Source organism: Oryx dammah, unplaced genomic scaffold, assembly GCF_014754425.2.
Source record: "Oryx dammah isolate SB20612 unplaced genomic scaffold, SCBI_Odam_1.1 HiC_scaffold_13, whole genome shotgun sequence".
Classification (NCBI taxonomy): Eukaryota; Metazoa; Chordata; class Mammalia; order Artiodactyla; family Bovidae; genus Oryx; species Oryx dammah.
Genome location: NW_024070197.1, coordinates 20,227,288 through 20,249,149, shown reverse-complemented (window position 1 = coordinate 20,249,149; position 21,862 = coordinate 20,227,288). Strand labels below are relative to the sequence as shown.

Sequence of the window (21,862 nt, the reverse complement as noted above, 5' to 3'; positions counted from 1 at the left end):
GCTCCTCCGTCCATGGGATTTTCCAGGCAGGAGTACTGGAGTGGGGTGCCATTGCCTTCTCTGATCCATCCATATACATAAAATGCACCATTTTAATCACGTTTAAGTGACTGCTTTGCGGCATTAAGTACATTCACACTGTTGTGCAATCACCATCACATCCATCTGCAGAAGTTTCTCATCTTCCCAACCCACAATTCTGTATCTATTTATTTATTGGCTGCACCATTCATCATGTGGGATCTTGTTACCCAAATAGGGAATGAACCCGCACCCCCTGCCTTGGAAGCATGGTGTCAACCCTAACTGGATCATTTAGGGAAGTCCCTCTCTGTACCCATTAATTACAAACTCTGAATGCTCGAATTCTCCCCTCCTCCCAGTCCCTGTCAACTACCATTCTACTCTCTGTCTCTATGAACTTGACTATTCTGGGTACCTCATTTAATTGGAATTATAGAATATTTGTCCTTTTGTGATTAGCTTCTTTCACTTAGCATAATGTCTTCAGTTTATCCTTTTGTAGTATGTGTCAGAATTCCCTTCCTTTTTAAGGCTAAATAATAGTCCACTGAATGGATATACCTCATTTTGTTTATCCAGTTCATGCATTGATGGACACTGGGTTGCTTCCACCTTTTTGACTTTTATGAATAATGTTGTTATTAACATGGGATACAAATCTATGTCCACTCTTGCCTCTCCTCTCTAGTTCTTCTCCACAATATAGCCCAAGTAATCCTTTTAAACCCACAAGTATGGTCAAATGAAGTAAAATTTTGCCTTTGCTCTCAAGTAAAATTTTCTCATCACGTTAGTTTCTTGAACACAAAGCCACTGAAAACACCTGCCGTTACTTCTGCAATAATATCCTTTCCTCCCTGCTTCTTCAACCCTCCCCACCTTAGGACCTTAACTCCTGCTCTTATCCTGAGGGAAGAATCCTCAGGTCACTCTCCTTCACTAGGTCTGGTGACTCTCTCCCTCCCCCATCAACTTTCCCCTCCTAGCACTTGTCTCAGTTGGCACTGTATCATCAAGCGCATTTATAACAATTATTATGTTTCCATCGCTGGAGAATAAACCTATGAGGGAGAGCACTATCCAGTTCCTACAGCGCCTGCCAAGACCAGGCAGCTAATACGCGCTCAATTTCTCAGTAATTAATTTTAACAATAAATCTGTGTGGACGCAGCTGACCCCTCCCGCCCGGAGGCCAAGTCACAGTAGAGAAACTGGGTGGCTCTGGCTGCCGGTCCTCCAGCGCATCCTGGCTCTCCCACTCGGAAGTCGGGACGGAGGTGCAGGGCCGCCAGCGTCCCCGGCTCGCGTAGCGCGTTGCGAGGTGGGGGTCGGCTCCCAGCCGCTGGGTCCTCAGCCGCCCGGCGTCAGCCCGGGGCGGGGGCGGGGCCGGCCCGGAGACGTCACTTCCGGTGTACACAGCCGGGCCGGGCGGTGCGCAGGGGGCCGGGGCGCGTCGCAGGTGAGGAGCGGGCGCGAGCAGGCGCTGCCTGGCTCTGGCTGGCGGGCGGGCGGGCTCACCCACCGCGGGGCGGGAGGGCGGTGGGCCGCTGCCGGGGCTGGCGACTGGATGAGCTCGCGGGGCGTCGCTCCCGCTCGGGGCCTCAGGGCTCAGGGCCGTCGGCTCCCGCCCCTTGCCTGTCCGCTGTGGAGGACGCCGGGCTCAGGGGGAGCTGGCCGGGCGGACGGAAGCCCGGAGAGGCCTCGCGGCTCGTGCTTGGGACTGGGGGCGCGGCAGGGACCCCGCCGATACGGGACATGAGGGGCCGGGGACGCTCCCTTGGGCGACCGGGGCCGGGGAGGTCGAGCTGGCCCTGGGACCCGCTCCCGGAAACCCCTCCGAGGAGTCCGCGGAGGGACCTCGGCCTATGGGTCTCGGGGTCCGCGGGGACTGCCTAGGGACGCGGCCCTCACGCCGCCCCGCGGCTGCCGGTCGGCTGAGCTCACCTTCCCCGCCGGGGCCGGGCCGGGCCGGGCCCCGAGGAACACGATTTTCCGGCCCCGCTGAGCCCGTTGGCGCAGTCGGGCCCGGGGAGGTTGCGCGGGGACCCCGAGAGGGCCGGGGCTGAGGATGAAGGACCCAAGCCCGAGAGGCGAGCGTAGGGCCAGGGGTGTGTCTTCCTCTTCTGCTCGGTGCGAGGAAAGAACCTTGCCTGGTTGGCATGATAAGAATTTTGTTTATTCTCCTCACAAATTTTGCCAGATGGAATACTTAGCTTTGGGGGGAGAGTCCCTAATTTGAAAATAGCTTGTTTCCGCCCCTCACTCCCATTTTAAAAGCAATTCATTCTCCTTCCTTCTCGCTCAAGACAACATAAAGTGTTGTGACAGTACTTTTTAAAGTGACAATCATCCTGCAATCTACCACTCAGTGATAGCCATTGCTAACATTTTGGTGATACCAATAAATACATGTATTATCACTTTTATGGACTTCATAATATACCTTTGTATATCACAATTTAACCAAGTCCTACTAAAGAACATGTAGGTTGCTTCCAGTTCGTCATGGGATAGATGCTTCTGCCACAGGGATTTGTCTGATGGTTCTTTTAGTATACATTAACAAATGAGGTCAAAGGTAACATTCATTTTTAAAATGCATAGTATTATTTTTCGTTGATGCTTCCAAAATTATTCTTCATTCTAGTATTTATAACATACATCCATCTTTGCTTCTCTTTTCATAGTTTTATTTTGTTTTTCTTTTAGCTATTTAATTTACTTAAAATAGAGTTTTGGTTTAAGATATGAAAAATTTTCCAAATACCTTCCCAATTTTATTGAATAAGCTATGATTGCCATTTTATCATGTTTTACACCGAAACTTCTAAGTATGTGTTTGTAAAAGACTCCTTACAGGTTTGATATTTAGATTTTGTGTATGCTTTTTCAACATTCCATTCACAGTATCTTTTGTAAAAATTATTTTTCTTTACAAGTCCAGGGAGTATTTAACATTTGAATTTTTTTTTTAATTTTTATTTTCTGAGATAGAAAGTTTAGTTACTACAGTTTCATTTGCTTTCTTGCTACAAGATAACAAACTCCATATGAAGAGTTCAGGTTTGTTGTGGCAACTTTTCCGTTTGGCATTTGAGATTCTAATCTTCCTCTATTTTTGCACACGAATACGTAGGTTAGCATTGGAGACCAAGATAGAAAAGTTCTCAGATTCCCTTGGCAAGCCTAGATTTTTCTATCTAAAATTATCCCTGGATTTTTGGAAGACAGCATGTTTTAAGCATCTTCTTTAAAAAATTTTAAACAAGTTGCACATGATTCAGCTGAAATTTTTGCTAAATGTTTATTCTGTTGCTGATCTGAAGCCTAATACACCAGGAGCTTTTTGTCACGCAAATCTAACAAGTCTATAGGAAAATTACTGTTTCTGAGAGTTAGTGGACTGGGACATCACATGAGTTGAGTGTCCACTCTCTTCTTTTCCCTCCTGTGACTTTCTGCTTAATGGAAAATGATGACCTTCCAAGGTGGACAGAGAATGTTGGTTTGAATAAGGAATTGCTTTTTTGGAGTTACAGAAAAAGTGAGATTCCCATTTTCTCTTAGTATAAGTTCACTGAAAGCCTGGATGTGTCAGGGGTTGTGCTTCAAATGTCTTTATTCATACTGAATCTATCCTCATGATGGTCCCTTAATGGATAGACACAGTGGCTGCTGCTTTCTCATTTCCCTTGACCATAAGTATTTGGCATGGTGAGCCACACTTTCTTGCTGTTGTGAACCTCCTCTTGATTGGCCTTCTTGATGCTATCGTGGTCATTATCTTAACTTTGTGACTGTGCTTTCTCATTTGTCTTTGCTTCTCTTCTTCTTCCCACATCTGCCTGGGAGCGTTTTGTATTTTTGTTATTGTTCAGTCACTAAGTTGTGCCTGACTCTTTGCGACCCCATGGACTGCAGCACACCAGGCTTCTCTGTCCTTCACCGTCTCCCAGGGTTTGCTCAAATTCTTGTCCATTGAGTCAGTGATGTTATTTAATCATCTCGTCCTCTACTGCCCCCTTCTCCTTTTGCCTTCAGTCTTTCCCAGCATCAGGGTCTAGGCATTTTCTAAGGCCTGGCTGAATATCTCTACCTCTGTGCCTCAGTGCATGCTCCTCATTCGTCCAGTATGTGACTTCTAGGTAGAGACCCATTTCATCCCTTCACCCTGTTTCCACTTGGTGACCCCAACTCAGACTTTGCTGCAAGTAATTTCTTTCTTTCACTCTAACTGACCTCTGGACATGTTCCCAAGGCCATACTGTCTTCAGATGAGGGAGCCCTTCACTGCTTCCCAAGGTGGCTTGTCCTTCATGACTTTCAAGTTCTTACCAGTTGACTTATTACAACTCTTCTCCTTTCTTGATTTGGGTTGTATTTGCCATTTGCTTTCTATTTCTTACAGTTTGATGTAAACTTGTACCTTTGCTCTCAGGGACTTCAGACATAATATGATCCGACTCTAAATTAGAAAAGCGAGACCCTGTGAATTTAGTCATGAATTTAGTTAGCTCACGTTTACGGAGTATTTACAGTGTAGGCCAGTTACTGTACTGGAAGATGGGAATACAGAGTTGGAAGGCGTGGCCTAGGTAAGAAAACCAGATAAGCAATTTCATCAAGTATCGCAAGTGCCTAGAAGCAGGAGACAGGTTTTGGAGATCTTGTCTGTCATGTTCACTGCTGCTATCTCCACAGCCTGAAGCACAGTGTTTCCGGAGGGATTATTTGTTGATTGAATCAATGATCATCTGAGAATGAAATCAGAATGAATGTTACATCAATTATCTATAGAAAAAATACAAGGCAAGAGAAGTTCGTAAATGTAGGTTTGAGAATTTCAGGGAAAACTTTCAAGTTCAACCAGAATGACCCAGCTATAACCCTCAGAAGGCATGATTGGAATGTGTTTGTGGCCAAGGGCTTAAACTTAATGTTGTATCCTCAGAAGAAAGACTGGGACTCTGGAAGGAGAGGTTTTGGAAGATATCTTTGGAAATTGGGTTGGTGGGTCCAAGAGAAGAATTGACTTATGTGTTTGTAGTAGCATCTGGGGACCCTGATTGGAGGAGCTGTGTGCAGTCCTCCACTGGGCCTTTGCACTTCCAAACAGATGCATGCATCTTTGTTGATATCTCTAGTGGGCTCTAGTGGGAAGAATCTTTCCTTTGCTGCCATGATCTGAAAACCCTTTGATTAGAACATGACTTTACATGGAGATTGCCTGTTGAGAGTGTTCTTCATCCCGACTGATTGGTGAGATTCTGGTCTGTTTCCCCATCGGAGAAATGGGGTAATAACACCTTCCTCTTTGGCCCCTGGTAAGTGCTTAGTATTAGCTCTTGTCAGTATTTATAGAGTTTGTAACTGGCCTTCAGGGCTTCCCTGATAGCTCAGTTGGTAAAGAATCTGCCTGCAATGCAAGAGACCTGGGTTCGATTCCTGGATTGGGAAGATCTACTGCAGATGGGATAGGCTACCCACTCCAGTATTCTTGGACTTCCCTTGTGGCTCAGCTGGTAAAGAATCCACCTGCAATGCAGAAGACCTGGGTTCGATCCCTGGATTGGAAAGATCCTTGGAGAAGGGAAAGGCTACCCACTCTAGCATTCTGGCCTGGAGAATTCCAAGGACTGTATAGTCTATGGGGTCACAAAGAATTGGACATGACTGAGCAAGTTTGACTTTCACTTCTCTGGTTAATACATCAGTCATCTTTGAGCTTAGATAGCCTGAATCAGTCCCCCTGAACCTACTTGTTCCTGAGTGCACTGACAAAGCTGAGAGTTAGAAAGTGGGAAGTCATGACAGATATGCTCTTCCCAAACTGCTTATTCAAAGAATTCAGCCACAGTTGTCAAGGAAGACTTCCAGGGGAAGGCTGGTCTTGAGCTGAATACTGTGGGAAGTAGTGAGTTCATCTCTTCCAGAAGGGGAGCAGGCTTTTAGGCACGGTCATGACAGCTACAGAGGTGTAGAGCTGAGCAACCTTGAGGTATGTGATTTGAAGGAGATTTAGGGTGAAGGGTGGATAGACATGAATAGGGGAGTAGAGGGAAATGAGACTGGAAAGTGGGGCCAGCTTTTGAAGATATACTTCATAACAGTCTCTAGCTTTTGCATCAGGTGTTGTGTCTATCCCTTAGCCTCACTGTGCCAGCCAGGTGTCATGTGAAGTGCTTTGCATATATTACCTTGTTTGCTCCTCATAATAATCCTGTGATGTAGGTATTTACTGTTAAAGAGAAATGACATGTCAGATATCACCTACAAGGTCTCTGCCCCTCGATTGAGCCTGCATGTTGCTGTAAGGCTAACCCTTAATATCTGCTATGCACTTAAAAGCCTTTTGTGGCTCCTTTTTCCTAATAAAGTCCAAGGTCACAAGGTTTTCTGACTTCATAAAAACATCTTGGGTTAAAGTGTGAAAATATGTATGTCTTAGTATTGAATCAAAACAGCATACGTACAGAATGCATCAAGCACAGAGAAATATCATCTCAGTGAAAAAGGCAAGATGCAAGACAATGTGTATATGTGTTCATTTGTGTAAAAAAAAGAGTACTCATGAAACAGATTTCTAAGGGCAGGAAGACAATTCTCGAATGATAGAAAAGAAACAGTGATTGCCATTGGAATGAGGCTCCAGAAATTGAGGTTGCTAGACTGACCTAGCTTTTTCTTGCATACTCTTTTGTACAATATGATTTTTTTCAATGGTGTACTTGTATTATATTATCAATTAAAAATTAATAGGAGGACTTCCCTGGCAGTCCATTGGTTAAGATTTTGTATTTCCACTGTAAGGCTTCCCAGGTGGCTTAGTGGTAGAGAACCCGACTGCCAGTGCAGGAGACACAAGAGATGTGGGTTTGATCTCTAGGTCGAGAAGAGTCCCTGGAGTAGGAAATGGCAACCTATTCCCAGTATTCTTGCCTGAAAAATTCCATGGACAGAGGAGCCTGGCAGGCTACAGTCCATGGGGCTGCAAAGAATTGGACACAATTGAGTGACTGAGCTTGCACGCACGCTTCCAGTGTAGCGGGCACAGGTTCTATCCTTGGTCCAAGAACTAAGATCCTACAGGCTGCATGGCACAGCCAAAAGAAAAAAAGAGAAATTAAAAGCTAAATGTCCATTGTACACAGCAGTCATTTAGAGAGGGGAATAGCGTAGAGGTTAAGGGCAAGGACTGTATCCAGACTGCTTGAGTTTACATCCTGCCTCTACTACTTAATTAGTCACTAACTCCTAAGCCTCTCTTTACCTCAGTTTACACTGTCTGAAAAGGGGGAAAGTAATGGTGCCTACCTCCTGGTGTTATAGTCAGGCTTAAAGGAGTTGCAATTTGTGAAGTCCTTAGAACAGTTCCTGACAGGTGTGGGTTTCTGCTGGTGGTGGTCGTGGTGTGGGCCTGTGCTGTGCACCAAAGTGACTGTGAAGATGTGTCCAGTCTGTTTCTGTGTGTCCGCAATTTATCTGCAAAGGCTCCATGGGAACTAAAGGGGCCGAAGAAACAGTGGATCTTAAATATTGGTAACTTCTAGAAAAAGTGAAAGGAGAGACAAGGACACAAAGTGGCTTGTTCTGGGGGTGATATGTGTCCGAGATGGACTGAGGCAGAGAAGTGAGGCAGGAAAGAGCTTTGAGGGAGCCTGAAACTGAGGTATATTAATGCCATGGCCAGTCACTGTTGTTAATATATATAAAATAATGATAGATTTATGATAATGACAGTTTAGGCTTGATGAATGTGGTAGCTCTACCTTGATCTTTCACATGATTGTGGGGTGTTCCTGTGTAATTTTTTTTAATGAACCCCTTAATGCAGTACATGTGGGTTACTTCCAGGTTGGTGCTTGTAGTCAGTGCTGCCAGTGGGCATCCTGGATACAGGCCTCTACATTTCCTGAGTCTGTTTCTAGGATTCATTCCTAGATGGTGTTGATTTTTTTTTTTTTAACTATTTTGATTATGTTCCTTGTGTCTAGGCCACCGTCAGATATGTGCTTTTTCAAATTGGTAGTTGCAAAGAATCATAATGTGAAAGATTGATTTTGAGTGTGCAATTAAAGCTAGGTATTACCTGAAAAAAATTCAAATTTTCTTAATTGAAAATGATTTGGGGATTAGGTGCCAGTGAGATGGTCATTATGACTGGTGAACCTAGAAGTACCTGAGTCTTCCACTACTCAACTCCCACATCCCAGAGGGGGATGTGTGTGCCTGAGAACAGGTAGAGGAAGCTGGCTTGGCTCCCAGACTTGAGAGCTGCAGTCTGGTACCTAGGCAGGGAAAGGGGAAAGTGGTTCCTCTCAGCAGGGACAAGGATCTGTCGTCTTTTTTTTTTTTTTTTTTCTTATTTATCTGTATTTTTGGCTGCACTGGGTCTTTGTTGCTGTATGCAGTCTTCTCTAGCTGAGGCGAACCAGGGCTCCTCTTTGTTGTGGTGTGAGGGCTTCTCGTTGTGGTGCCTTCTCCTGTTACGGAGCATGGGCTCAAGGCTCAGGGGCTCTGGTAGTTGTGGCTTGTGGGCCTGAGAGCACAGGTTCAGTCATTGGTGCACAGGCTTCATTGTTCCACAGCATGTGGAATCTTCCCGGACTAGGAATTGAACCTGTGTCCCTACACTGACAGGCGAACTCCTATCCACTGCACCACCAGGGCAGTCTACGAGGACCTATCTTGTTCCCCATCTCAAGGTAGGAGAGAAGACACCTGTGCTTGAGTCGCTTTGTAATGTACTTTGTAATGCAGGGTGATTCATTCCTTAGCACTGCCCCTGTTCTTTCTCTAGTTTGGGGCTGAAAGAGGAGGGAGTGGGCAGCAGGGAAGTGGGAGGAGCCTGGTTTCCTTCCCCTCTGGAGAACGCAGGGCAGCACTACTTTCAGTTTCTTGCCAGGACTTTGGGAGTTGAGGCCAGAGCTGCAAGAAGGTAAAAAGTATTTTTGAAAGTTGTTATAACTATGTGGGGGTGAAGGGGAATTTGTATTTTTAATGATAGTAGGCCAGAATGAATAATTAAAAAGAAAAGATAAAATGGTGCCCTCTGACTGGTCTGTGGCCTGTTTCAAAGCAGTAGCTTCTATTTATTGAGTGCTGTCCTTTATGGACTTAATCCTCACTGAAGTCCTGAAGAAACTGAGGCACAGGAGTTCAGTAATTTGCATAAGATCTTGGGTTAGTAAATACCATTCATTCAGCTGATAGTTTACCGAGAGCAGGATCTCCTACCCAGGTCAATCTGTCTCCCAAAGCCATAACTGTTTCCATGAAATCTTTCAATGTTGGAGCTTCTTACCCTGCAAATTAAGAACATGAGCCACCGCAGTCCTCCTCCTAGGGCTGTCTTGCCTGCTTCGGAAAGAAGTGGGGGTAGGAGGCTCCTTGAATGTCCTCACAGCTAAATATTTGACTTGCTGGAATGTTTGCGGAGAAGAATGAGCTCCTGAGCTATAACTCTGATTTACTCGAGTTTTTTGAGAGACGGGAAGGCTTGCTGGGTGTGAAAATTGGAGCTTTGTTCCCAGTCCAAAGGATGGAACTTCTGTTATATTCATCGATAAAATTTTTCATGGGTACCTTAAATTTTCAGAAATTATCCTGAATCTGAAGTGTATTTATCTAAAATTTATATAGTTCCTCTCTGTATTAAGAGAAATAGTTTCCGTATTACAGTTTGATTTACCCATTTGTACATAAGCTTCTTGATAAATACTTGTTTTTCCCCATTGGAGGTTAATTTTGGATAGGTTCCACAGTGCAAGTTGTTAAGAATGAGTAGCGCTATAGAACTTCTAAGTTTTCTTAAATGACTTTCTAATGGATACATAAATTTGGAAACTTTGGACTAGACTTAACCAGAGCTGAGTAGATCTAAGCCTTTTCATGCTCTAACACACTGAAACAAAAACGGAAGGTTTTTAATAGGTCTAGGTTAAAAAAAAATATTTTTAAACAAATCGGATTTGAAAAATTACATCAGTGTTTTGTAACTTTTAATTTAATGGTTTAAAGTTATTGTCTCTCCTTGATTTATGCTCTAATTTCCATCAGCAGCATAGTTTGTTGTCATGAATGTCTTCATAGTGCTTGGGTGCATTTTGATGTGCAAATTTTAAATGGTTCAAGACAAATTCAGTTTATAGATAAAAACTTTGTTTCCCTGAGTAAACTTTTTCAGATGTTTAGGAGCCAACTTTGTTCACCTTTTGGAGATGTGGGGTAGTTGTTTACAGATAAACCCTCTTGGCAAGACTCTGACTTCCCATTGCACCCCCCCCCCTCCCATTTCCTTTTCTTTTGGAGATTTCTGTTCAACAGAGATTATTTTTTGACTCAGAGCATTTCTCTAATACAGTTCAAAAGTTCTAATATTGTTTTGTTTCTTTGGTCCTACCTCATGGCTTACAGGTACCCGCACCATTGGCAGTGAAAGCAGAGTCCTAACTGCTGGACCACCAGGGTCCTGGACTATTTTGTTTTTAACCTGTGTTATTCTGAAACTAAATTTCAACTCTGTTGCCTTTGAGGTTAGAATATTTCTTTTTTCTGCTGTAACTGAAATTATCAGTTATTCATAGATTACTGTATAAAAGCTTTTTGACAGTCTGCTAATGCTAACTCGCTTTGTTTTTATGGAAGAATGTCGTATTTTGTGATGATAAATTGTTTTAGAGCAGGTGTCAGCACAGGAGGCAGTCAGGAGTCACCCCGTGGAAGCAGTGTTACCCCATTAGACCAAAATCTCCTTGACACCAGCACTGTTAACCTTTGCATCCTAGGTGCCTAGAGCATTCAGGCGCAACTTACAGGGTTGAGCCATGCTAGAGGACACAGGTGTAGAAGTATCTTTAACTACGATAGATTCTAGCTATGATTAGAAATTTTTAGAATTCTGTGAATAGAATTCTTATTTAATAGAGTTTTTTCTGTCTGCTTGAGTTTTCATACCTCAATATGATTTTAATATTTTTTGTTTTGGCTGCACCAGGCTGTGTATTTAGTAGGGTTTTTTCCTGTCTACTGGCGTTTTCATACCTCAGTATAGGAAAGCTTGGACTGCAGATTTTGTCAACAAGTCAGTTATTTAGTAACTTTTTGTTTTGTTTTGGCTGCACAAAGCTGTATATTTAGTAGGGTTTTTTTTCCTGTCTGCTTGAGTTTTCATACAGGAAAGCATGGGCTTCAGATTTTTCAACCAGTCAGTTATTTAGTAACTTTTCGTTTTATTTTATTTTGGTTTCGCCACTGGGCATGCAGTATCTTAGTGCCCCAACCAAGGATCTACAACCAGTGCCCCCTGCAGTGGAAGCACAGAGCTTTAACCACTGGGCCACCTGTCTTAATAGCAGTTTTGGTAGCCACTTCTTGACCAGGGAAAATTTAGTTTAATCTTGGCATCCTTAAATTTTTTTCATTGATTTTTTTTTTTTAAAACTCTGATGTAACTTTAATGTTTCAGGAGTTGTTGCACGATTCTTTAAACTAACATGGATTATATTCCTTGGAAACTTTCTGTATAAACTAGAGCCCAGTTTTGCATGTATTTTTCTTTGGGAGCAGTCTCCTGGGCACAGTAGTCTGGGCTTGGTGGACCCCTAAGTGTCACTTCCTTTCCCCTGGTGTTGGCTCTCCATGCCTCCCTTTCTGTTTCCATGTTTTAATGATACCCTTCCTGCTCAGTGATTTGTGTTCAGGAAGCTAGGCAGTGATTACTTTTGTTTCTGCTTTGTGAATTTCCTCCCCCACTTCCTATTTTTACTGAGCAACTACAGGAAGTGAGGCGTATCCTGGCTGGCAGCTGCTAAGTCCTGATTTTAGCTGGCAGAGAGCAAGGCTTTAGGGCTCTTTTTTTAAAAAATTTAGTTAATTTATTTATATTTATTTATGCTTATTCTTTGACCATACCACATGGCATGTGGAACTTCCCTGACCAGGAGTTGAAACTGTGTTCCCTGCGGTGGAAGCATGGGATCTTAACCCCTGGACCATCAGGGAAGTCCAAGGCTTTAGGGCTTTATTAAAAAAAAAAAAGAAAGAGAGCATTTTCTTTAGTTTTTTAAGCTTGTTTTTTGGCCGCATCGTGAGGCATGCGGGATCTTAGTTCTCAGACCAGGGGTCTAACCTGCATCCCGTGCGGTGGAAGTGCAGTCTTGACCACTAGATCACCAGAGAAATCCCTTAAAGCATGTTCCACCTTTGTCCACAGGAATCATAGAAGCACACTCTTATGGTGATTGGGTTGAGATGATGACATATCCTCCTCAGCCTGGGGTTGGGGAAAACTGGGTACTCCTCAACTGGAGGGCAGAGTTTTTGGGAAGTGGTTGAGGGGTTTTTCCAGTAGTAACACTGGGACATAGTAGCCCTGTGGAGAAGCAGCTGTTGTGGGTGGACAGTGTGGCAGGAGCCAAGGGTGAGTGGAAGGGACCTATTGCAAGTGAGGCTGGAGGGGGTGATTCTGTATTGGGGGGAGGGGCCCTCGATTGGCAGGCTTGGAGTGAAGTGAGGAGTCCCATCTGCTCTGGGATCTTTGACAAGGCCTCAGCCTCTACAGTGCTCTCCTTCCTCCCAAGTCCCAGCATTTGATTTCTCAACCAGGTATTTAGTATTTACCTTCCTCTCTTCCAGTGATACCTTAAATGTATCTATTGTGGCTTAACTTCTGGGGAAAGTTTGTATCATCTTCCCAGAAAGAAATAACTTATACGTTAGGTACCTGAACATGGAAGGACTTTGTTTAGCAGAGTTGCTCAGGAGCAGTACTATTGACCTTTTGGGTGGATTATTGTTTGTCTTTAGGTGGACAGGGGGCTGTCCTGTGCCCTACAGGATGTTTAGCAGCGTTCCTGGCCTAATCCACTAGCACTTTCTCAGTTGTAACAACCAAAAAATGTTTCCAGACGTTGCAGAATGTCCCCTGGGTGGATGTCTGTGTTTGTGAGTGAGAGTGTGTATGTATGTTTGTATGTATAACCTTGTCTTCACTTGTTGAGAGCCACTATGTTAAAGATTGAGTGCTGACTTACTAATTTTGTGAAATGGGATAAAATAGAATGTTTGGTCCCTTGGGATTGGAGCTATTTGATAGTTTTATTCCAGCATCTGATATTCTCATGCATTTTTAGCTTGCTACTTAGATTTTGCTATTGTCTATTATGCTTTCATTGAAAGGTCTTGGGGCCTGAGCATCTGGAGGCTTGGCTTCTAGTCCTCATAGAAGATACTCTTTCTTGGCCTTACATGCTTGCTCCTGAAGGCTAGTTCTTTGGAAGCTAAACGGTGTAAGGGAGAGAGCAAGAAGCATTTAGGATGCAACAGTAACAATAGCCAACATTTATGCAGTGCTTATGCAGACCAGGTGACCAGTATTGAACTGTGAACTGTGGTGAACACAATTGGCAGGACTGAATGTTGTAAGAGACTGTAAGGAAAGGGAACACGATAGGCACCACCTGGGCTAACACATTTAGGGTTGATATCAAGGCAGTAAATATACAGGAGGGAGACCAAGGGATGGAAGGATGACCAGCATGTCTTATGAGTCTAGTCCCAGGAGAGTTGAATTTGGGTCATCAGCAATAGATATGGTATGATCTCCTAAAGAGAAACAACTTTTCTCTTTTTTCATCTCTCCAGCTCAACTTCCTGCCAATTCCTGTTAAGAATCCTATAGCATGAGACCATCTCCTAAGGATAATAAATAGAATGTCTCAGTCTAGATAATTGACAGAGGTAGAGTAATGTAGTGATGGAGAGCTCTGCTGCTAGTGGCAGGCCCCCCAGGTGCAAACCAGCTCTTCTGGGGACTATTTACCTCACCAGTGTAGCAGGAACCTAAAGAACTCACTCAGCTTCTTATATTACCTCACAGGGTCATTAGGTAACAAATGTGAAGTGTGTAGCACAGTGCCTGTTACTTAGTATCTCTTCAGTTAATGTCAGTTGTTTTTCTTTTACAGTTCTAGTGAATATTAAATGAAATTATGTATCAAAGCTCTGGGTGTAATGCTTGACACATAGTAGTCACTTAATGATCAGTTTTATTGAGGAGAACTTGGGTGAACATGCCATTTTGTCAGCTTTTTTTTTTCTTTTTCAAGTGGACTCTTACCTAGCACTTAGCTTACTGCTTCTGTGGCTAGCAAGGCTGAACATATGAATGCTGTATAGAAATAGCCATTAAATAAATACTGAGGATGAACTAATTATTTAGCGAACAGCTATTGAATGTTTACAAGGTGCTTAGCACCGTCAAATATCTTGAATGAGCTTCTTGATCTTTGCTGGAGGTGGCAGAGAAACACAGGGGAAGCTGGCAGTTGTGATGCATTACATTACAGTGCAGTGGAGATGAGGCTAAGACAGGGCTAAAGACAGGATGCTATGGTTGCACACGCAGGTGCTTCTACCGCAGGCTCTGTTAAGGTCTCTTCCCAAAGGCAGTGACGGGTCAGACATCCAGGAGGAGTGAAAGTAAGCCAGGAGAGCTTTCCATGCAGAAGGAGCTCAGTGGGTAGATGGTGACAGGAAAAATGGCACAGGCATGAACTAGGCAGAAATGGGGTGGGGGAGGTGGGAGAAAGATGGGAAGGTAATGGAGAGCTGTAATCGGTTTTAAGCAGGAGAGTGGCATGATTAATCACACAGCAACAGAGAGGAGCAGTCCAGGCATTTGGAAGATCACTCACGAGGCTCCTCTATAATTCAGGCAGGAGATAAAGATAGTTAGAACTTTGGATTGGCAGTGAAAATAGAAAAGACTTGTAAACTGTTAAGGAGACAGAATGAACATGACTAAGGTTTCTGGCTTATTCGTGTAGGTTAATAGTGATGCCATTCATCAAGACAGGGAAGGAATATGGAAAGATGAGAGAATTGGTTCTAGACATTTGATTCAAAGACCTGTGTACTGGGCCGTTGAATATTTGGAATATGGAGCACAAGAGAAAGATTGGGGCTAGAGAGATGGATTTGGGGATCCTCCCAGTGAGAATTTGTTGATCTTAGAAACAGGGCGCAACATAGAGCTCTGAGGAACCACAGCATTTCAGCTCTGTCAGTGACTCAGAGAGGTGACTGAGAATGGCCAGAGGGGCAGGAGGAGAGCAAGGAGAACTAGCATCTTTGTCTATCATTCCTTTTAATGTGACAGCAGAAGGGGAGCCAAAAGAAGAGTCCTAAGGAGAGAGCGAGAGAGACCTAAGAACTGGGTCTTCTGGACATTTTCTCTTGTCTGAATAGACACTTTAAATTTGTGAATGTTGGGAATAAAATTCTTCAAAGCATTTTTCTGTAATGCTCTTCTAAATATGGCTTGTGTCATTCTGACTGACACCCCCCCCAAAAAAAAAAATCACCATGGAAATGGTTGGACTTTGAACTTCATGGACAATAACTTCACTTACCTCCCTAATTTCCTGTGAGTGTCCCCACATTATCAAGAGTGGGTATTTAGATTTACATTGCTGTGGACTGGAGAGGACAGAGATTTTTCTGTTTTCTCTGAAGGAGTTGTTTTTGGAGTCATCATCTTTATTTTAAATAACAGCTTTATTAAAATGTAAGTTACACACCATCAGTTCACTCACTTAAAGTGTATCATTCAATGATTTTTAGTATATTCATAATTATTACAACTTCCACCACAATTTCAGAACGTTTTCATCACTCCAAAAAGAAACGCTGGGAAAAAAAAAAAAAAAGAAACCCTGTGCTCATTAGCAGTCATTCTTTGTTTTTCTCAGTCACCCTAGCCCTAGGCAACCATTAATCAAACTTTCTGTTTGAATGGATTTGCCTATTCTGGACACTGCATATTAATGGGATCATGCAATTTGTGAACTTTGTTTCTGGCTTCTTTCACTTAGTGTAATGTTTTTAAGACTCATCTATGCTGTTTTATGTATCAGTACTTCATTTCTGGGGTTTTTTTTTGGCTACTTGGCATGGCTGGTGGGATCTTAGTTTCCCAACCAGAGGTTGAAAACCAGGCCCCAGCAGTGAAAGCACCAAAATCCTAACTACTGGACCACCAGGGAATTCTCATGCTTCATTCCTTTCATGCCTGAAGAATATTATTCCGTTGTATGGCTATATGCCACTAAGTTGTTACACATTTGGGTTATTTCTGCTTTTTTACTATTATGAATAATATTGCTCTGGACCTTTATGTACAGGTTTTTGTGTAGACATATGTCTTTCATTTTTCTTGGGTATATACATAGTTGTGGAATTATTTGGTCTTATGGTAATTCTGTTTAACCTTTTGAGGTACTGCCAGACTGTTTTCCAAAGTGTCTGCACAATTTTATATTCCCATAGATTCCAGTTTCTTCACATCCTTGCTAACACTTGTTTTGACTGTATTTTTATCATAGTCATCCTAGTTGTAAAGTGATATCTCATGACTTTGATTTGCGTTTCAACGATAGCTAGTGATGTTAACCATCTTTCCATTGCTTGTTGGCAATTTGTATATCTTTTTCAAAGGGTTCATCTATTTTTGATCATCACTTTGGACAAGGTAGATGAAGTTGTAAAACCTGATACTGTAAAAGAACAGTTGAACATATAGAGAAATGAGGGAAAAGCATGCGTGTGTATGTGTGTGGTAAAAGATGCTATAAACAGAGAAAGACGAAGGACAGGCTCCCCAGAGAAATAACTAGCACTCTTTACCTATCTCAGGCATGAGCTTGAGAAACAGGGTGCTTGATGATCCTGTTATTTAGCTGTTACTTTACTTCCAAAGTAAAGCCTCTACCATGGTCTCTATCTTCCGCACATCACTTTGTCTTAAGACTACAGATATTGCAACCACTGCCAAGTTTCTGTAGATCTATGGTCTGATAAGTAGAGAGGTCAGTTGCCACATGGATTAATAGTTTCATCTATATTGAAGTGTGTATCAGAATTTCCTTCCTTCTTAAGTTGAATAATATTCCATTATATGATTATATCACACTTTGTTTATCCATTCATCCATTGATGGACATTTGGCTTGTTTTAGCCTTTTTGCTATTATGCATAATTCTGCTATGAACATTGGTGTACAAATATCTGTTTGAGTCCCTGCTTTCAGTTTTTTTCTGTATATACCCATGAGTAGAATTGCTGGATCATATGGTAATTAGTTATTAATGTATGTTTAATTTTTTGAGGAACTGCCATCCCGTTTTCCAAAGTGACTATACCATTTTACATTTCTACCAGCAATGAACAGGGCTTCAGTTTCTATATCCTTGCCAACATGTTGTTTTCTGTGTTATTTTTTCTTTTTATAATGTTGTTTCTAATGCATATGAAGTGGTATCTCATTTTGGTTTTGCTTTGCATTTCCCTAATAATTGGTGATGTTGAGTAGTCTTTCATGTGCTTATTGATCATTTGTTTATTTCTTTGACAAATGTCTATTCACGTCCTTTGCCCATTTGACAGTCGTTTTGTTTACATGTATGTTTTTGAGTTGTATGAGTTCTTTTTATATTCTGGATATTAATTCCTTTTCAGATATATGGTTTACAGATATTTTCTCCCATTCTTTGGGTTATCTTTTTACCCAAAATTATCTCTGCCGGTTGTGTCCTTTGATGTATAGAAGTTTTAATTTTGATGAAGTAAAATTAGTCTAGTTTTCCTTTTGTTACCTGTGCTTTTCATGTCATATGCAAGAAATCATTGCCAAGTCCAAACTCATTGATTTTTATATATTTAGGGAATTTTACTCCAAAAGAGTTTTTCTTTTGATTCTTAAGAGTCTACCACTTTTGGCCATTAATAGAGCTTAATTTTCAGGTTGACTCTGAGTCCTAGGACACGGGCCAGGTAGTATTAAATGGGTTCCCTAATTTCTGGCCGGATAAGAATTCCTGGGCTTATCTTTTAGTTTTTGAGCCTAGATCTAGAATCAGCGATTCCTTTCTTTTTTAAAAAATTATTTATTATTTATCTCTGGTTGCATTAGGTCTTCGTGGCTGCGCACTGGCTGTTCTCTCGTTGCGGGCTGGTGGGGCTGCTCTTCATGGAGTGCAGGGGCTTCTCATACAATGGCTTCTCTCATGGAGCACAGGCTGTAGGCACATGAGCTTCACAGTTGTGGCCCATGGGCCTGGTTGCTCCATGGCATGTGAAATCTTCCCAGACCAGGGATCCAACCTGTGTCCCTGCATTGGCACCCACTATACCACCAGGGAAGTCCCAAGAATCAGCCATTTCTATAAGGAGTTCTCATTCTAGTTGGTGGGAGGAAATCATATTAAGGAAGATAATTGCAACTGAGATATGAATTTAGGTTTTTTCAGTAAAGTAAATGTGTACTTTTTAGAAAGAAAAAGATAAATCATGATTCAAATTTAATAGAAGGATTAAAAGACTTTTATTTCTTTGATTTTATATTTGCCTCTCTTTTCCTTTATTGACCAGAGAGATACAGTCAAGATCCTGTTTTAATTTGAAATAACCCTTCTCTGTACCACTAATAGGAGTTGGCTGATTCAGTGGCCAGGAGTGAGAAATATGGAGGAGACCAGGTAGATGAACCTATTTCCCACTCCTGACTGTACCTGCTGATTCAAAGCTGAACATTTATCCAGCTCTTCCTGGAGGAGGGCCATGCTTCTCCACCTGCCTTTGGCTTTACGTGTTATGTGAAATGTCTAGCTCTGCTCTGGTTTATCTTGTCGTACAATTTCCTCTGCTTCCTCTCTGTCTTCTAGAAAGTGACCAGCACTTAAATAGACTGTATCCCTCAGCTGTTCTTATTACTGTTATGTTGATTCCCTTGTGAATATCTTTACTGTTATGTCTTTGGGATTTGAGCAACGTGGGCAGGTAAGTACGTGTGCCTGTTTTATGTAGCCTGTCATCTTGAAATGAAGCTCCTTTGTGCCATACCATTTCTGACAACACGTGCTGAGTGCTGCATGCGTGCGGAGTCACTTCAGTGGTGTCTGACTCTGTGTGACCCTATGGACTGTAGCCTGCCAGGCTTCTCTGTCCATGAGATTCTCCAGGCAAGACTACTGGAGTGGAATGCCATGCCCTCCTCCAGGGGATCTTTCCAACCCAGGGATCGAACCTGAGTCTCTTATGTCTCCTGCATTGGCAGGAGGGTTCTTTACCACAAGTGCCACCTGGGAAGCCCCATTTCTGACAATAGGACTGTTTTTCACTCCTTTTTTTCTATTGGCTTAATGACTGAAATGGATTTTAAATTGTTCTCTGTGTTCACAGATAATAGTTATCACATCATTGAAATGTGACGCCAGCCACCCTAGAATACAGAGATTTCTACTCAGTTAAGGGATTGGGTGACTTGATAAGACCTTTCTTGTCAGTAACTTTTTCTCAGACAAGCAGAATAATAAGGCCTACTTATTTTCACTTATTGGAATGATGATAATAGGATCATCAAACATTTAGTAGTTAATATGTGCCAGACATTATTCTACATGCTTTCTATGTATAAAACTCATTTAACTCAATAATAGTAGTTACGGTTATTATCCCTATTTTACAGACGATGAAACTGAGGCACAGAGAGGTTAAGGAGTTTGCCCAAGGTCACATAGCTGGTAAGTGGCAGAGCCAGGATCCCACCCAGTTAGTCTGCCCCAAGGCCACTGTTTTCCACTACGTTCTCTGAAGGGAAGCCCTTCAAGTTTTCTCAGGATGACCACTTTTTTTTAATGTTATCAGTTATGGGTATAAGAAAACCCTTTTTAAAAAATTTATTTTTAATTGGAGGATTATTGCTGTACAATATTGTGTTGGTTTCTGCCATAAGGAAAACCCTTTTATACTTAGCTTTTGTCTAGTTTCGAGCCTGTTCTTTGTTATTGGTTGAATTACAAATTGCTGCTGACTTTGATTATAGAAAGGAATGTTTTAAAAGATGTAGTTAGGTCTGAGTTCAATTTTAATTTATTGAGAGTTTTTGCAAATTATTGTAGTGTTGAAAAGATGTGACATCTCCTAAAATGTCCTTTTCTACTATGTGTTTGAGAGTCTTAGGCAGCATTAAAACTTATGAATACAACACAAATCTTACAAGTCTTGGCTGCAGCTAATTTCTGAGGTCTTTCACAATGCATATTTATTTCCATGTAGCATGAATAGTGGATTCATAAATGGTGAATATTTTCCCAGTGAAAATTCTTTTCAAGAAAATACAGAGGAGAAATGTCCTTAAATGGATTGAACATATTTTAGCCCTTCAGGGAGATAAATAGGGGGGGAAGGCTTTCAAAAAACAGCAAGACAAGCACTGAGAATACTTTAAAAAAGGAAGGGATGTATCCCCATGCATACATACATGTTTGTGAGCATTTTAAACTTTTTTTGGCTTTACTAGGTCTTTGTTGCTGCACATGGGCTTTCTCTAGTTGTGATGTAGAGGGGTTACTCTTTGATACTGTACATGGGTTTTTCATTGCAGTGGCTTCTCTTGTTGTGGAGCACAGGCTCTAGGTGCTCGGGCTTTAGTAGTTACGACGCACAGGCTCAGTAGTTTTGGCACATGAGCTTAGTTGCTCCATGGCATGTGAAGTCTTCCTGGACTGGGATCGAACCTACGTCTGCTGCATTGGCAGTTGGATTCTTATTCACTGTGTCACCAGGGAAGTCCTTTTTTAAACTTTTTATTTGCAGAAATGTTTGATCATGGGCAACAGTAGAACAGATAAAACAATGAACCTCATGCGTGCCTGTCGCCGAGCTTCCAGCAACATTTTGTGAAGGGCTCTTATGATGACTGCCATGATGATGACTCCTTAGATGCGTGTCACCACCTTCTTTGCATATTGTTTCTGGCAAAGTCCCATTTGAAAATGATAGGACTTTAATGGTATTTCAATTCCATGGTACTTCCTTGAATTCAACACTGTCTAGTTTTGATTACAGCAAAGATCAGCACAGGAACACCAGATCTATTAAGAATAAGTAGAAACCAATTTTTATTTTCTTAAGGGTCTTGTTTGTTCTGTCTGGTGAAGAACCCCAACCTTAACTGTGACTAAAATGGTTTTGTTAGAAGCAATTATGATATAAGCAGAAGTTTTCATTGAATTGTCCAGCCAGCCCCTTGATTCTAAGATATAGAATCATTTATCACATGGAGGTGGAAGTCCCTTTCTGGATTTTTGAATGATTAGGAATGTTGATGAAATACACGAGTTGCCATAAGTAGTGTTTATATAGTCTGCATCTTCACATGTACTCATCCTTGTGACTTTCAGCAGGTTTTCAGCTGACCAGTTTTGTTCTCAAATTATAGTATGTGTCTAGAACCACGTGAGAATCTTATAAAAAATGCATGTTTTTTTCCTGCTCCTAATCCCAAAGATAGATTCTTTAGATTTGGGGTGTACCCCAGGAATCAGCATTTTATCAGTCATTTCATTAAGAGGGATATTCTAATTCTAGTGTCAGAGAAGGAAGTCCTTAAGCTATGGTTGGCTTTTTCCTTTCAACCTAGTCCAACAAGGTTAATGTTAATATGGGATCTTATCAAAAATTGCTTAAAATTTTCCGTTCTCTTTTTTCACCATTCTTAATAACATGTTCAATGCGCATTATAACCACTCCTTAAACACTGATGTGACATATAGACAGCCTTATCCTAATACAGATGCATCTTTGGGCTTCTTTTTTTTTCCTCTTGGCTGGGCTGGGGCTTTGTTGCTGCACATGGGCTTTCTCTAGTTGTGGTACGCAGGCTTCTTGTTACAGTGGCTTCTCTTGTTGGGGAGAAGGGGCTCTAGGGCACATGGCTTCAGTAGTTTCGGGGCATGGGCTTAGTTGTTCCTTGGCATGTGGGATCTTCCTGAACCAG

At 42.1% G+C, this 21,862-nt stretch overlaps 1 protein-coding gene across 3 annotated transcripts in view; it reads left to right on the top strand.

The window, feature by feature from the left end:
- The first annotated feature begins 1,401 nt into the window (after positions 1-1,401).
- Positions 1,402-21,862, top strand: part of GARRE1 (granule associated Rac and RHOG effector 1) — an 82,354-nt gene continuing 61,893 nt past the window's right edge. The window contains exon 1 of one of the 3 annotated variants that reach the window (XM_040253126.1): positions 1,402-1,483. The gene's annotated coding sequence lies outside the window, so the exon portion shown is untranslated. Of the gene's footprint in view, positions 1,484-8,626; positions 8,963-19,369; positions 19,605-21,862 lie in introns of those variants that run through there. The other 2 variants (XM_040253127.1, XM_040253129.1) reach the window with 2 other exon arrangements.